Below are 16066 nucleotides of genomic sequence, written 5' to 3' on the forward strand. Positions count from 1 at the left end.
TAAACTGCAATTTGCTTTTGTATTTCTTTTGTCCCTGTTTCATAGTGGCCCCTAAGCATACCTTTAATATTTTCAGTATTCCTGGAAGAAAAAAATTCAGGCTTTTTAAAATTATGTATTAATGAATGCTTTTCATCCCCTTTTAAATGAAGCAGATATTCTACCTATAAAAATGGTTGTTTCCTGCCTTTTATGTTTTTAACCTGGTGTTTGTTTCCTTTTGTGCACTAGAAGGTCAAGAGCTATTTGGCCTTCAAATCTTTTAAAAAATCACTACGGAAATTATTACAGTCTGTATTACTTATCAGTTCTCATTGCTAGATGATCTACAGATCCAAATAAGAAATCATGCATCTGTATTATCATTAACAAAAAAATTCAAAAGCTTAAGGATAATGAAAGATTACACCAGCAGCTGTGTTATCACAAGTACACATGTGTCAATAAATAAGCAAGGAGAAAGGATGAGACTTACACTTAAATAAATTACAGTAATGAAGAGAGTTCAGGAGCAGAAAGGGGGAGGAAACTCACACTCAAACTGTGTGAAAATGCAAAATAGCTCCACCATCAACCTGATGGTTGCAACATAAACCTCAAAACTATACTCCTTAAATTGGAATTTGATTCTCCTTAGGTATTTTTCCCTCTAGAGTCTTCCTTCTGTCCTACTCACAAGCCTTTCTTCCTGCTTCAGATATATTGAGATCCCCAAATCCATTGTGCACCAGATCTATAAAGCTTCCTGGGAGTCCTGCTGCACAAGAGTTTTCTATAAATTTTGTGGCAATAGACCAGCATTACCAATAACATATGTATGCCTGTATGCCAGCTATTTTCCAAGCTACCTGCTTTGCAATTTTGGGGTGAGTGGGGATGAAATATTAACAAAACATACCTAAACAGGTTGGGATATGCAATACTGGGATGCTACACCTTAGTGGGGTCTAGCTCCATAAGCTGCATTTTATAGTCACTCTAAATATGTTCTGCTGCCCCTCATCATACTTATAATACCAGGACTACTCCCCACTGATTTCAGTGACATTTCTGTGGTGTAGATACTATTTACAGTGAAGGCTAGTTACAAAAACTAGCACTCGGGGTTCAATAATCAGTAAAAGTTTAAAAAACTTTATTCAAAATACAGTAGAAAAATTTGCCCTCTGCTTCAGTCAAAAGAATCAGCACATCTGTTACTAATTTAAAATTTTTGAGTTGAAAATAGAACCACCAGGAATGTTTGAATGGCAAAGCATACAGAAATGCTCCACCCTTTTTGAATAAGAAAATCAAAGAATGATACAGTGCAGTCTTTACTGCTGTGTGATCCAAAGGAGCAAGAGGGTTTAGGAAAACATACTTTTCTGTGATGATGATCTGAGAATATAACGTTCATGTTTCACGTTTGCCTTGAAGAAAGACAGGCAGCTTCGCAAGCAAAATTTTATAGCACATTCATCCCATCACTAGTACTAATTTTAATATGCAGCCTGAATTGACCCTCTAGAATTGCTTTTGTTGCAGAAAAAGTTTGTATTAAGTGCAGAAAGACTGGATGAAATTCATAGCTGAGCCTAAAATAAGCAATGAAATGCCCTTACTCGTATGTAACACTGCAATGTAAAGTATTTAACCCTTCTGGCAATGTGCTGCCTTTGAGAGTAAAAACAGCAGAACTAAGTTGGGAAAGCAAAACTATTACAGTGATTATTGCTTCAGTCTGTCAGAAATGCATCAACCAAAATTAAAGGTAATCCGATAATCATTTTCCAGCGTTATATTAAGAGACTGCAGATTTGTATAGCCAAAGAAAGCACACAAAAATAGATCCCCATAACTCTTGAGAGGGGAAAATTTTCTGTTTTTTACAGTCTATTTTAAGAAAATACAGAAATATATGAAGTAGTAAACAATCACATTCTGAAAATGGTATCTACGGAAAAGAGCTTAAACAGGACCATCAAGATTGTGCCTCAGCATAATATGAGAATAAAACAGCTACAGAAAAATGTTGCAGCCTGTGGGTAATGACAGAGATATTTAGGATGATAATAAGAGAATACAGCAATGTTAATACTAGTAAAAGACTGCAAGAAACATTGGAAGCTTGATGGAGTGGTTGTGTTTTAATGATTATTCCTTCTTCATGGTTGATGTTGTATCTTCAATCATACTGTTTAAATTTCCTTAAATAAACTATAATTTCATGAAGTAGCTTCACCTTCTTTCAAATGGCCTTTGAGTACAAAGGTGCACTAACATTATTGGCATGATGTTTCTCCTGGACCCAAGTCAAACAAATAAGCTATATGTTCTTTTAAAACAATATATACATGATATGAATAAAAGCAGAGTTGAGAGAAGAAACCATTGATGGTAACACATTTTTGGCAAGGTAGTCAAACAGTTCATCTAAAACTGTTAGACTTGTATAAAACAATTTATTTTACTCTTACAGGTCAAACAATTTCTCCTTTCCTTCTTTAATACCGTGGCATAGTGTTGCAAAATAAATATTTGAAAATGCTTATCTAAGGATGAATCATCATATCCTACAGGATGAGAATCAGGAAACACATGTCATCAAGTCATTACAATGTGAACTGGAATAATCATTACTATAAAAATAATTCAGATCATTGGAAAAAGCATAACATTTTCTTGCAATGACATTCATGAAACCCCAGTTGACACAGTTGCATTAAAAAGTGATAAATTTTGCATCAACTTAATTGTAATTACACCTTTCCTGTTAGGTTGTGTAAATTGGCTTTAATATTAAAACACTCACAAATATGTCCAAATCACAATGTGACATTTACAACAAACCCATCATTATTTACAGAAAATTCAAACACCTTAGATTTTGAGAAAATTCATGTTTGATCCACATCCTGAATTTGAATGTTTAAGAATGTTTTCACTGAAGACTCAATTTCAGCCTATACTCCTCTTCAGTGCACTCCACCAACTTTCACATTAAACAGAAAGTTTTGGTTCAGTAGTCTCCTCCTGTAAAATATGCAAGTTACAGCTGTCCCACTGAACCTGGGTAAGTCAGAAAGCAGAATGACAACAATGGCTCACAAGCTCTGAACTAGATATCTGAAATGACCAAGAAATAGAAAACTTGCTGTAGTATTGATAACGGGCTAAACTCTTAAAATCAGTAATAATTCAAAATATACTGAACAAAAATGCAATAAGGCTTTTGGATGTGGCTGTTCGTGAGGTGACATGCAAACATGGAAGTGATTTCAAGACAGTTGTACGCCTAGAGCAGGTAGAAGCCTGCATATCAGCAAAGTCCCTGGCAGACATTATGCACCCTATTCTGTCACTACTTCAGAAATCATTTATTCTATGCTATTACATATACAAATGCTATTTACAGCCATCATAAACAACTGTTTAGTGCCTCACAAACTTTAATTAGGAAAATAAGTTAAAGAAACATGCAGGGTATAGTGTGGCTGGATGCTCAACTGCCAGCAGAGAAATTATAGGGCTGAATGCTATTTTTAAGTTAAGTAGTATCCACTGGGATTACTCAAGGACTATATCTGAGTAGGTAAGAGCATGCAAGTGTATAAACTTAGAACTTATTTTGTTGCCACAAGTGATCAAACATGGTTACATATTTAAATGACCGCACTGATTTTTAAATGTATCCAACACCCACAAATCCCATTGCAGCTGGCTTTAGTGATCCCAGTTTATAAATACCAGACAAATTTTAAGGACTTAATTTTAGTGATTTTTCATTAAGATTTCAAGAGTGCTCATACAGGAAATGGAACTTCCAGAGTACTGAATCTGTTCACCTTCTCTCTCTCTTGTTGTTGTTGTTGTTGTTGTTGAAAAAGGGCTTATTGCTGAGAGGGAGAAGACCTTCACAGTTTAATGCATGAAACCCACAGAAAACATTTACATCGTTCTTCAGTTAAGTCTGAAAAATCTGTCAAACAATAGCATGAAATGGATAGCTTCTATGTTAGAAACCAGAATCACAGTGTCTCCTCACAACCCCACCTTGTAACCAGATTTAGGTCCTGGTATGAGTGCTCCAAGGGGGTTCCAGCAGCCCTCATGCCAGAAGCCGCCAGTTTAAGCTGCAAAAAGAATTGGAAACAACTCTCCAGGAGAGAAGAATTAAGGTTGCAAGTTGAGCTGTTCTGAGGGAGGAACATTAAGACTGTTAAAAAAAGCAAACTCTTGGGAATAACTGTTCAGACCATGTATTCTGATGAGAAAGGCATCTGTCCACATATTTGCCCACATATCTGTCTTGCAGAAATTACATTTTCACAGTAGAAGACTTTGTCTTTCCATTCCTACTAAGTGCTCTATCGGACAAGAATCATCAACACTTCCACTGAAATCAATAGGAGCAAAAAGTCCGCTTGGCTCAAGGAAAGCTCTCATTCAGGTGAGGGTTGTCTGAAGAGGTTCAGGATGGCAGCTACTTTGAAATGTGAGTCTTCATGCTTTCAAAGACTATCAACCTGTTCCTGCTACTATGTATTTCCAGTTCTTATCAAATACAAACAAAGGATCTATGGACACTTCTGAATGAAACTAAAGACAAACTAATTTGGTAAGTCTTTGTAATAGAACTAAGGTATTAGAATTGTTTGCATTTAAGCATAATTCATTACATCTTTACCAGGATCCCTCAAGATATCATAGCCATCTGTTCAGAATGGAAAAAAATAGATGTAATGGAGTTTGGGAATAATGAATCAACAAAGAATGAATACTTAAAAAGAGGAAAACAAACCCAAAACCAATATACAACAAATACTTCCCCACTGTAAAGTTCAGCTAAATTCTTCATGAAAAGCATGTGTATTACATATGGCTACCTTCATTAGACTGCAATTCAAAAATAGGAAAGACATAAAACAAGGTTGCTCATGGTACCCCTGCAGTGTTGAACTGCAAAACATAGTCTTCGGGAAAGTTAAAAGCCTCAAAGGAAAACCAGAATATTCAGACTCAGTGAACTAAATAAAACATTGGCATAATTTAATTTCTCTGGCTCTGGAGTTTCTTTGTTTATTTACAGAGGAGGAAGAGGGTAAAATGAACAGTTTCTTGAAATTATATTTATTGTGGTACTGAACATTGATCTAGACAGGTTGAAGTGCACTCCACAAGTGAACATTTCTACTGCTCAAACCCTTGAGTTAATTGGTGCTTGGGTCATTTACCTAGGCATCATTTTATCCACATAAAATTACTTGACTGACAAGACAAACTATTCCATATATGCTGAAAAAATTTATAAACAGAAATTACCATTAAATTAAACAGTGCAAATCCCTAACAGCAAAGAACAAACTTATACAGGAGTATGTCAGACACAAATCAAAGACAAGTACCATTTCTACTGCAATGAATATAGTTAGAGGATATGTGATCACTAAAAATGGATTGTTTTAAGATTATTAAAATAAAAGAACAAACATGAAATATTACATACAATGCCAAGTTTGTAAAAGTCAATTTTTATAAAGTTCAACTGGAATGCTTCAAAAAAAACCCCACAACCCAACCACCAAGCACTTACAAGAAATACCATTAGGAACAGGTTTTTACATTAATTAATATTCCTCTGCAGGAGTAGTAAGGCAAATATTGAACTGCATTTCAAAAACAAAGGTTAAATGAAGTATAAACTTGATTTAAAACAAGATGAAATTGACTATTTTAAGATTGTCCAAGACTGCCAAACAACAACAACAAAACTCCAAATGGGTTATGATAATGGAATTTAATCATGTCGACTTTCTTAGTTTTCTTTATTTTAAGAAATCTCAGGTAACAAAAAAATATTTTTCATATTAACCCAGCTGTATGCTTTTAATAGTTCTACTTTTGCAACAAAAGCCACTTGACCCTTAATGCCTAATGATAGTCAGAAATGCAATTTTAGGCTCCATACTGACATGTGGCAAGCCTCATACCAGATTGAACCTTAGTGTGATCTCAGTGCAAAAAGATTGAAACTATTGAAATCTCTTTCTCTAATTTTCCTCTTCCTGAAAATTAGTATACTAGTTTGTCTACCTATCAAATGTTGCAAAGCACAATGCTAGTGGAAATTAAATGATAAAAGAAAACTGTTAATAGCAACTTAATACACTATCATCACCTTCACCTGATAGAGCACGTATTTTAGACTCAGTTAACAGGACCATTTTGGTCTGATTCTGTTTCTTCTAGTTATGGATTCTAATAATTTCTCAGATTACATAGCATGGCTTCAAGATGCTGTGGAATATCTGCACAAGCATCAATGATTTACAGTGTGACTACTTTTATGTTACCTAGTTATACTTTTATATTTTCTTTAAAGAGAGAATGGGTATCACTTATCAAATTCAAAATGGGAGGAGTGAGGGCACAGTTAGAGAGTACTTAGCAGAAACAAATGTTTGCAGATATCAGCAGTGAGGAATGAAGTAGTGTATCCATACAGCCAAGTTTTTTCTCATATTCTGATATGAATATTATTACAGAAATATTTTACATTTCATGTATAACATTGTATGTCTCAAGAGAGGAAAAAACCCAACTTAGCTACTATTTGCAACCATTTACTTCCTTAAAGCTGCCTGTGAGATCATATTTGATTGTATAATACATACACACATTGAAAGTCCTTAATTAGTAGGTACAAAGAGCCTGAAATGAAGCATGGTAAGCTTGGCAGAAGCTGAGGGGGTGGACACAAAGGAAATTATGAAGTCAAACCCACAAGAACTTTAGGAGACACACCCAACAGTGATGCCACTTCTAAATTAATAAGATTCACTTCTACTTATGCCAGAATCACACATTTCAGATAACTTCTCATAAAACATGCCATATATCTTATACTACATTGTGCATTTTACAGTAAACACTGGATATAGACTGCATTTCCTGCTCTTTGTAGGAATCTAAATCTATTCCCTTCAACAGTTGATTTAGTTGTAAAAATTTTACTAAATATAAGAAAGGGCCAAGACATTAGACACTCGAGTTACCTATCAACTTTAAATTAGACTACTGTGTTTAACAATTCAGTTAAGGCCAAGTAATAGCGAATGTATTTTGACATCCTTTATGTATTTGCCATTTGCAGTAGCAACATTTGGTGCTTCTGTTTTAGACCTGAAAAAGGGCTTTGATGTTCAAAACCTTGTCTGCTTTTTTTGACTAGATCAACATGTATAAAATAAGATAGAATACTCTCAAATAAATTTGCCTCATTTATGTGTTCTGTGCTGTCTTGAGTGATAGATACGGTATTTAATTTCTCATTTTCCATATATCTTCCTCAGTTTTAGAAAAATGACTTTGAATGGTGGGATGACAATATTTTAAGAGCTCTACCAAATGGCAGCCTACATCAATGGAGCCATGACAGCTTGGATCAAATGCAAGTGAAGTTTTTTGTTAGGGACATGTGTAGAGATCTGCATATATTTTTGGTGCCTGGAGAATCATCTCCACCACCAATCTTGCCAGTAACACCATAAACCACAAAAGAGGCATATTTCATTTTCAGAGCAGTTTAGTAGAGGAAAAAATGACTTGTTATAAACATCAATCTGGTTTTGGAAACTTACTGTACTTTTAATTTCCTATTACATTTTAGCTTTACTCTTTATTAAGATACTGAAGTTTTCTGAAATAGAAGTCTGTATGCACTACAACTTAGGTAGAAAAGAAAAAAAATGCCTGTAGTGGTTACACGATCAGTTAGTACGAGCTTGGGGCTATCAATATTTCAGGCTATAAAGTACAGGAGTTGCTTCATGAGAAATTAGTGGGGTTTTTTTGTTTTGTTTTTTTTTTTTTTGTTTTGGTTTTTTTTTGTTTTGTTTTTTTTCAGCAGGAACTCCAGGGCCAAAAGAACGGAGTATGCTGAAGTAGAGAGCTGAGGGAAGAAACCATGAGATACAGTCCATGGTAAGATATCTGTTCTTGCCAGTCAACAATCTAGATTAACTAATTTTAAATTTGCTATCTATTTAAAGATGAATGAGCTTTACCAATCCCATTGCTTATTCCTTTTGGCAGCTGAAAATCAACAATTAATAAGTGTGTGAAACTACTTTGTAATAGAATGAACTTTGATTCTTGCTTCTCTGAAGCTTTATTGGAGTTTGCCTCTGAGAATGAATGTAGTAGCATGCTGTGTACTAATGCCCAGATTTTAAAAAGTAATTAGGCATGTTATTCCTCAGCAATGACTACACTAAATTTCAAGCACTCAGCTACTGAAGGAGCATTTTCTCCATTCCTGAACAAGTCCTATAACTGCTACTTTAGACAGCATCCTCTCTTTCTCATGTCATTGCTGATGTTTTAAGTAACAGTGGTCAAAGCAGTCAATGTATATTAATGGCATTTAAATATACACCGAAAATTGAGCCTTCAGGAGTTTTAACTAATCTCAGAACTGAGGACTTCTAGGCATGTGATAAACTCCAGAAGTTCAGCATAGTCAAAAAGGGAATCCTGAACACATACAAGAGCAGAAGTTTAGAGAACACTCATGTAACATTGCTCAGGTGCCTGCATGCTCTTAAACACCTACTCTGACTGTAAGTTGTTGAATTCTCTATAGAAATAAGCACACTGTGCCTTTTGTGTTACGCAAAGGGTGTTTAGCAAGCCTAAGGAGTTGGTAGTGCATGTAGAAAGAGAGCAGTTACTACCAATACCTGTAACATGTATTTCTTTGCAATTTTTACCTGTAATGGTTTTGAAATAGGAGACAAAGTAGAAAAGGAGGAAATAACAATGGGACCTGGACTTAAATATAAAACCAAATCAGCTAACTTCTTTCCTGAATTTTCACTAGAGCTTTTCAAAAGTTCATCAAATTCACAAAACTTTTAGCTACCTAAAACTTCATCTTAGTATTTTGGACTTTCCTCAGCTGTTAAAGGCTTCTTTCTTCTTTATAAAACTGTTTTCACCATATCTATTTCATTTTGAATGAAAAAAAAAAAAATCAATCCTGATGGACTGAATTGTAAAGGAAACACTAAATCTTTATACATCATAAAAAAAAAAAAAAAAAAGGTTCTGAATGCAATATACATCCTTTTTTAAAACCAGTTTTTCCAAACAAAAGTATAAGGGTACTTGATTTCTGAATCAGTGTTAACATAGTCTAGAAGACTGAAGAGGTTTAAATAAAGCTGTAAATTGATTTTTTAATAAAAAATATTGAGGAATTCATCAAAATGTTTTATGAAAATGCAAGTTATAGTTATATTTGAGTTAGTTTTACCAAAATCCTGCTACTCACTAAAAATAGGTTAAAGTAGAACAAATAACTCCGGATTCAAATCAATTTTTGCTGACAATAATGACAAATAGGATGCACATTACATTTTTAATTACAAAATTACAGAACATATTCATATTTACCTTTCATATTCTAAGAATAGAACCTTCAGAAACTGATTTCTTCAGCAGAAAGACAAATTTTAACTTGAGCATTCTTAATATACCACAGAAAGTTTACTTAAGTTCACATGGGTTTGAGTTACAGCCATTAGCAATCATTGTTTGCAACAGAAATCCTAGCTCTATGGATATACTGATAAATTATTCAAAATAGAAAAGATTTTAAGTAGCATCAATCCTTGTGATAAAAAAAATATAAACAGCTTATCAAATTTTTAGGATACCAAAATGCCATCTATATCAAGACCTTTTGCAATGCTGCGGAAAGTTGTTAAAAAGAAAATAATAGATAATTTCCATCTCCAGTAATTTAATTTTGTAGGGAGAAGCAAAGAATGAGGTATCCTCCCTTTGTTTTTATTAAAAGTATTTTGCCTGCCAAGACTGAAGCCATTGGTTGTTTCCAGTGGCACTGGATATTCATGTTGATTTTGTGAGCTGTGTATTAAACATATATGTACTGATCTTATGTTGATGTTTAACTGTTGCATTCTTGTACTGGGTTACATAAAGTGCAACATGGAAAAAAACAGCTTAATGTCAAGGACAACAAGAAAGGCTTCTGTAAATACATAGGTGACAAAAAAGAAGGCTAGGGAAAACATGAGCCCCCTGTTGAATGAGGTGAGGGACCTATTTGAGCAGGACGTGGAAAAGGCTGCAGCACTCAGTACCTTCTTGCCTCAATCTTTACTAGCAAGACCAGCCTTCAGTTATCACACATCCCAGAGACCGGGGGAAAGTCTGTATTAAGAAAGACATAACCTTCATGGAAGAGGATCAGGTCAGGGAATACTTAAGCAAACAGGACATACGTAAGTCAATGGGCCTTGATGGGATGCACCCAGGAGTACTGAGGGAGCTGGATGATGTTATTGTGACGTCATTCTTAATAATCTTTGATCAATAGTTTCATAATTCATAATTACATTTCCCTGCAAATTTCATTTAAAAAGGTAAAGTTTTAACTTCCTGTTCTAAAACAACACTTCCATTTTCTTAAAAAGGTTCTTTTCATCTATTGACTCAGTTTGATTTCTCTATTTAACCAGACTTTACTAATACATTGATTTATACAGAGAAAAAATCATGTATACTGAATGGTAATACTGCTTTTATCACCCAGAATATAACTGACAACAAACTCAATGACAGATAAGCCATTGCAAGGTGATATTTCTTTCTGGTTATAAATTAATAAGACATTATTTATTATTACAGAATATCTACTTACATGCTTCTAAGTTCCTAATGTGACAACAGAGTTCCTGTCATCTGACTGTATTCACTGATATCCCACTTCTGTTGCTTTATGTGTGACATTATTTTTGCTCTGGTAGTTTCACAACAACAGAGACTAAAAATTGTCATTGTAAAGACACAGGAACTGCAGAAGCTTAACTATGTGGATGTACTCTTTTCTTACTGTTGATATACAATAAATTGAATACTCAAAATGTGTAACTTCCTGATTCAGTGCAGTTCAAAATCTCAGTTAATTAAAAGGAAAAAAGACACAAAAATGTTTGCACATGTTTGAGTGAAGGAGGATGGAAGGAAAATGGGCTAAAGTGTTATCGGGATCAATGAAATTTAGTATTGCACCACCCAATCCTATGCATCAACTAAAGGCCTCTAAAAATTTGTGTGTGATAAATTTGGGACTCTCTATGTACAAGGACAAGTGCGTAAACTCAAATTAATACAAGCAAAAACCTCATTGCTTATCTCAACACTCACAGTAGTATGTGGTAACAATTTTGGTTTTGTGGTGTCTCTAGATTGATTGAAGGAAGTAAAAAATGCTTAAGAAATTTCATTAATATTACAGAAATATTTCTGGAATTCAAGAAAACATCCTTGTTTACTCCTCTTGGCACAGACACGCCTCACAGAAGATCAAGAAACATTTGGAAAAATACAGCCAATAGGATTCTAACAACCCAACAGATTTAGAAGCAAGACTTAAAACTCTGTTTTAAATTGAAGATGTGATTTAAAATGGGAATATTAAGTTCCTCACTAGTATTATCACTTGATGAGCTTGGAAACTTAGTTTTAATTCAGCATCAGTGTAATTTCTGTCTGTCATTTTCACACACTTCACTGCTACGCATTTTGAAGTGCATCACTAAAAAAAAAAAAAAAAGAAAAACTAATCTGAAATACAATATTTAATTTCCAATATTATTGTGAAAAAATCCACCCAAATATATAGATATCTCGTATCTCTAGGTTTTAAATTAGTAAGACTGAATGTGAGAGCTCCCCACTGCCAGTCACGTCATTTTCAAACAGCTAAAAATGGATTATTCTTTACTACGTAGTATGTCTAGCCCTTTGCAGCCAGATCTCAAAGCCTCTTCCCTACAATACACGAATTCACCTGGACCTTTTCCTCTTTACACATCCAGTTTTTGAGGCACATCCACTCTAGGATGACGAATGAGGAACAACTTTTATGTCTAACCACAGCACTGCTCCCAAAATCATAAAACATAACATAAAAAGGAACAAAAGAGGGGCATATTCATTAAAAATGAATCATTCACCTGACAACCTCAGGCCACGTATCTCAGGCACGCAACACGATGGAAGCTGCGAAAGGATGACACTGGCCATGTGTCATGGTTTGAGTCCAGAGGGCAACTGAGCACCATGCAGCTGCTTGCTCACCCTCCTTTCCCCTCAGGAATGGGAAGGTAAAAATAAACAAAACCCTTGGGAATTGAGATAAGGACAGAGAGCAATAATTCACCCATTACAGTCACGGGCAAAAGAATGATCTTTTAGGGGAAGAAAGAGAACATCAATTTAATTTGGACACTAACAACAACACTACTTAACAGACAGAGCAGGACAGTAAGAAGCATTACCACATCTTAAATACTCCTATACACCTTCCCCCACCCCTCCCTTCTTCCCAGACTCTGCTTTGCTCCCAATTTCTCTACCTCCTACTCCCACAGCATCCCAAGGGTCAGGGAATGGGGAGGGGTTTGGTCAGTCCTGCCGCTCCTTCCTCCTCAAGACAGCGGGGGCACTCCTCACACTCTCAGCCCACTCCAGCACGATTCCTGTCTCACAGTAGACAGTCCTTCAGGAGCTTCCTGCTACATGAGTCCTTCCCACGGCCCTCAGTGCTTCCGGAGCTGCTCTAGCAGGGATCTGTCCCATGTGTCGCAATCCTCCCAGTGTCGAACTACAACAGTGAGGGCTTCTTCCCTCAGACTTTCAGCCTTCTTTGGGTGCAGTCATCTGCTCCATCATGGGGTCCTCCATGGGCTGCAGGTGGGTCTCTGCAGTGATGCACCTACCTTTCCTCCTTCTTTCTTCCACTGACCTCAGTGTTTGCATAGGTGTCCTCCTCACAACTCCTCATAATTCCCCCTCCTCCTCCCAGATTACCTTTAAATATGTTATAACAGAGGCATGGCCACTGTCATTAATTGACTCAGCCTTGGCACAGAGGTGGATCCAACTTTGAGAAGCTTCTCACAGGGAGCCACTGCTGTAGCTCCCTCCCTTGCTACCAAAAACCCCACCACACACACAAACCCAGCACACCATGAACAGTGGTTTATTGCTGCTGAAAAAAGTGGGAGGGGTTTTTGTTAAATATATCTTAACGCATTGAAATACTACTCAAGGATAAGCAACTTTCACATTTTAAGTTTAGAGTCAAAAGCTATGATCACTGTAAAATTACTGGACAATTAATTCCCACTCTCCCATACTCTGCAGGTGAAATCGCACCATGGATATTGGGTCACTGAAATGATTAAGATGCCTTCTTTGAGGCAGGTCTGCTGCAGAAATGGATTTCTCTGTCTTACCAAATGGAGCATGAATAGGCAGACAGCTAAGACCTCATAATTGCTGCTGACCAAAAGATCTGTGTTATTCACATTATTTTCTGCCCTCAGAGAAAACATTAGAAATAATCCCTTCAGGTTTTCAAATATAATTTTAAAACAAAAGTTTACATATTAACCACAAATTTAATCCTTGAAACCTCACCATGGTAAAATTAACTTTCTGATGAAGTTTCCATCTTAAATTGTCCCTAGAGGCAGGAAGTGACTTCTACCCTGTAGTTAATGGTTGGTGTAGTCTATCCCATTAACAGTAAGTCCTAATGCTATAAGAGTAAATACCCATATTCAGCAAAATAATCATGTTTTTGCCTTTATGTGCAGCAACCGTTCCCCATGAAATAAAAGTCAGAGAGCAATTTGATACTTCAGTGTGGTAAAATAAAGCCTAGGATTTCGCAACATTTATTTGCTTATAATAATTCACAGAAGGTTCATCTTCCACAAACCTATCAGTGCATCTTTAGCAATTTCTTGACCATTTCTCTTTTTGTCTTATTGAAGGATGACAGTTTATAGAAATATATATTATCTTTTCAATTCTATGACCCTATGAAAGATTATAGTGGTTACAGATCACTTACTATTAGATGGATATCTACACTACACGATTACACATTTTTTTACCATCCTCAACACTGATGATAGAAAGTAAATTAATTTAGAAGCTAAATTCCTCATCCTGCAAATAAACATGCACTGGCATTTTTTTCCGTCAAGTACGTTCATAGAAATCAGAGAGACAGCTAACATATGTACATACACATATGGATAAGCATGGAGATGCAAAATCTTTCACACTCCTGACAATGAACAAGTAAAAATTCAAGATCTCTATTATTAGAATGCAACCTTCATTATTTAAAATACAAATAATTTTTCTTTTATAAAAAATGTATACAACTGCACAACAACATGCAACACGTTTCACATCACTTAGAAATGTTCTCTACAGAGTCTACTCCTGCTAATTTATTGTCAGCTTTTGTTATTCTGACTATAGGCTCCACAGTATGTAAAAAGAGAAAAGGAAAACTGTAATTATTCTTCTAATTTCTAATACATGTGTATTGTATTAAAATTGAGAATAATAATAATAATAAAAAACAGTCAAGTAATCTGGGTTTTTCTGCATCTTAATTATTGTTTTTTGTTTCTGTGATTGCTCACAAAGGGAAGACTCCGCTCTCTGACTCATCATACAACAAGATGCTTTCTGGTAAAAATTCAATGGTCTTGGGGAACGTCACTTAAAAAAAAGATCATGTCATGTACAGTATTTGAGTGAAATTCCATTTCATATTGGCACAATTCCTACTGTAAAAAGCTACTTCATTCAATTCCTTTTTAGCCAAAATTTGTAACCAACTGAACCATATCATTAATATGAAGCAAAGGATCAAAAGAAAAGTTTTGCACCAATAACCTCTGTAGCTCTAAATCTGCTTATGTCAAGACATAGAATTAAGAGTGGTTTTGCCCCTTGGAAATCTGTTGAAATAAGTGACTATCACTAGAAAAATAGCATAATTCTTCCTGAATGCCAAGTACACTATGTTTATTTGATGGTTTTAAACTGTTTGTTTTCCTTAAGATCAAAATGGGAAAATATATTATGGAAATTCCTTGTCATACAAGCTTATTTCAGTATTAAATTTGCTGTATCTTAGAGCCATGAGCTCTTGTATTAGACTTTAGCTAATTAAATAAACCTGCTGAAAATCAAAAGGATGTCTGCCTTGAACTCTGACTTTTCCTTCCTTTAGAAGTTTTCTTCCCTTATAAGTTGTTTTAATGCTCCCGATACAAAACTAAGACATTCTCCTGTTTCAAACACCAGCCATTATTCAAACTGATGTCACTATCTCTCTGTAAACTTAAAGATTAAGGGAAATTTGGGAAATGTTTGGAATTATTTTTTCCCAGAGCTAAAGTGGGATGTAAATGGCATAAACAGAGGTGACCAAAGTGGGGAGGTACTGCAGAAGGAAGGATTCATAATAAAAAATACAACCATTTTAACACCGAGAACTTTCCCAGCTCACTCTGAGTGCTTTACTCTTTCTTCTAATGAGCAAGCAGAGATGACTTTGCATGAAATCTAATTGTATGCAGCTTAGAGTTTACAATGATATCATACTGTAAATAGAAATGTTCACCCATACTTGCATAGAATTTTAAGTAGCCAACACAACCTAGATTTTCAGCAAAGCTTCCCAAACAAATTAGTTATCAATACAGAGAAGTAATTTCAAGAACTGTGTTGCAACAGTTACGCTGACTGAAAATGAAGTCATGACTTCCAAGGTTTTATATTGATTTCTGCTTCTAATTCACTGTATTACTTTCACAACTAATTTCATCTGCTCCTCAATGTTAGAAAAACAAGATTTTGCATTTACAGATGGCCTTTGAATATGAAATCTGAAAGTGATCAAGAAAGATAAGCCACTCTAATTTATTTTACAGTTGAGGAAACTGGTTCAGAGAGATGAGGTCACTTCTGTAAGTTCACAAACTTAGTAAATAATAAAGACTGAAATAAAAAACAGATGCCCTGCATCTCAGTCTGGGATCTTATTCAGTGCAACGTATTGCCTCTATAATGCAAAGAAAAGCTGAATTGTTTTATTTAGAATTTAAATCCACACAGCAGTAGAAGCATGCAAACAATAGTGAACATGAAGGAAAAATAAGATGAACAACAACAACAA

General features: G+C 35.2%; 1 protein-coding gene across 1 annotated transcript in view; it reads right to left on the minus strand.

Annotated features, from left to right (window-relative positions):
• KIF6 (kinesin family member 6) overlaps positions 1-16066 on the minus strand; it is a 175774-nt gene that overhangs the window by 60076 nt on the left and 99632 nt on the right. The gene's annotated exons all lie outside the window — the stretch shown is intronic.

The sequence above is a fragment of the Athene cunicularia genome (assembly GCF_003259725.1).
Source record: "Athene cunicularia isolate RWA chromosome 3 unlocalized genomic scaffold, athCun1 chr3_part1, whole genome shotgun sequence".
In the NCBI taxonomy this organism is placed as follows: domain Eukaryota; kingdom Metazoa; phylum Chordata; class Aves; order Strigiformes; family Strigidae; genus Athene; species Athene cunicularia.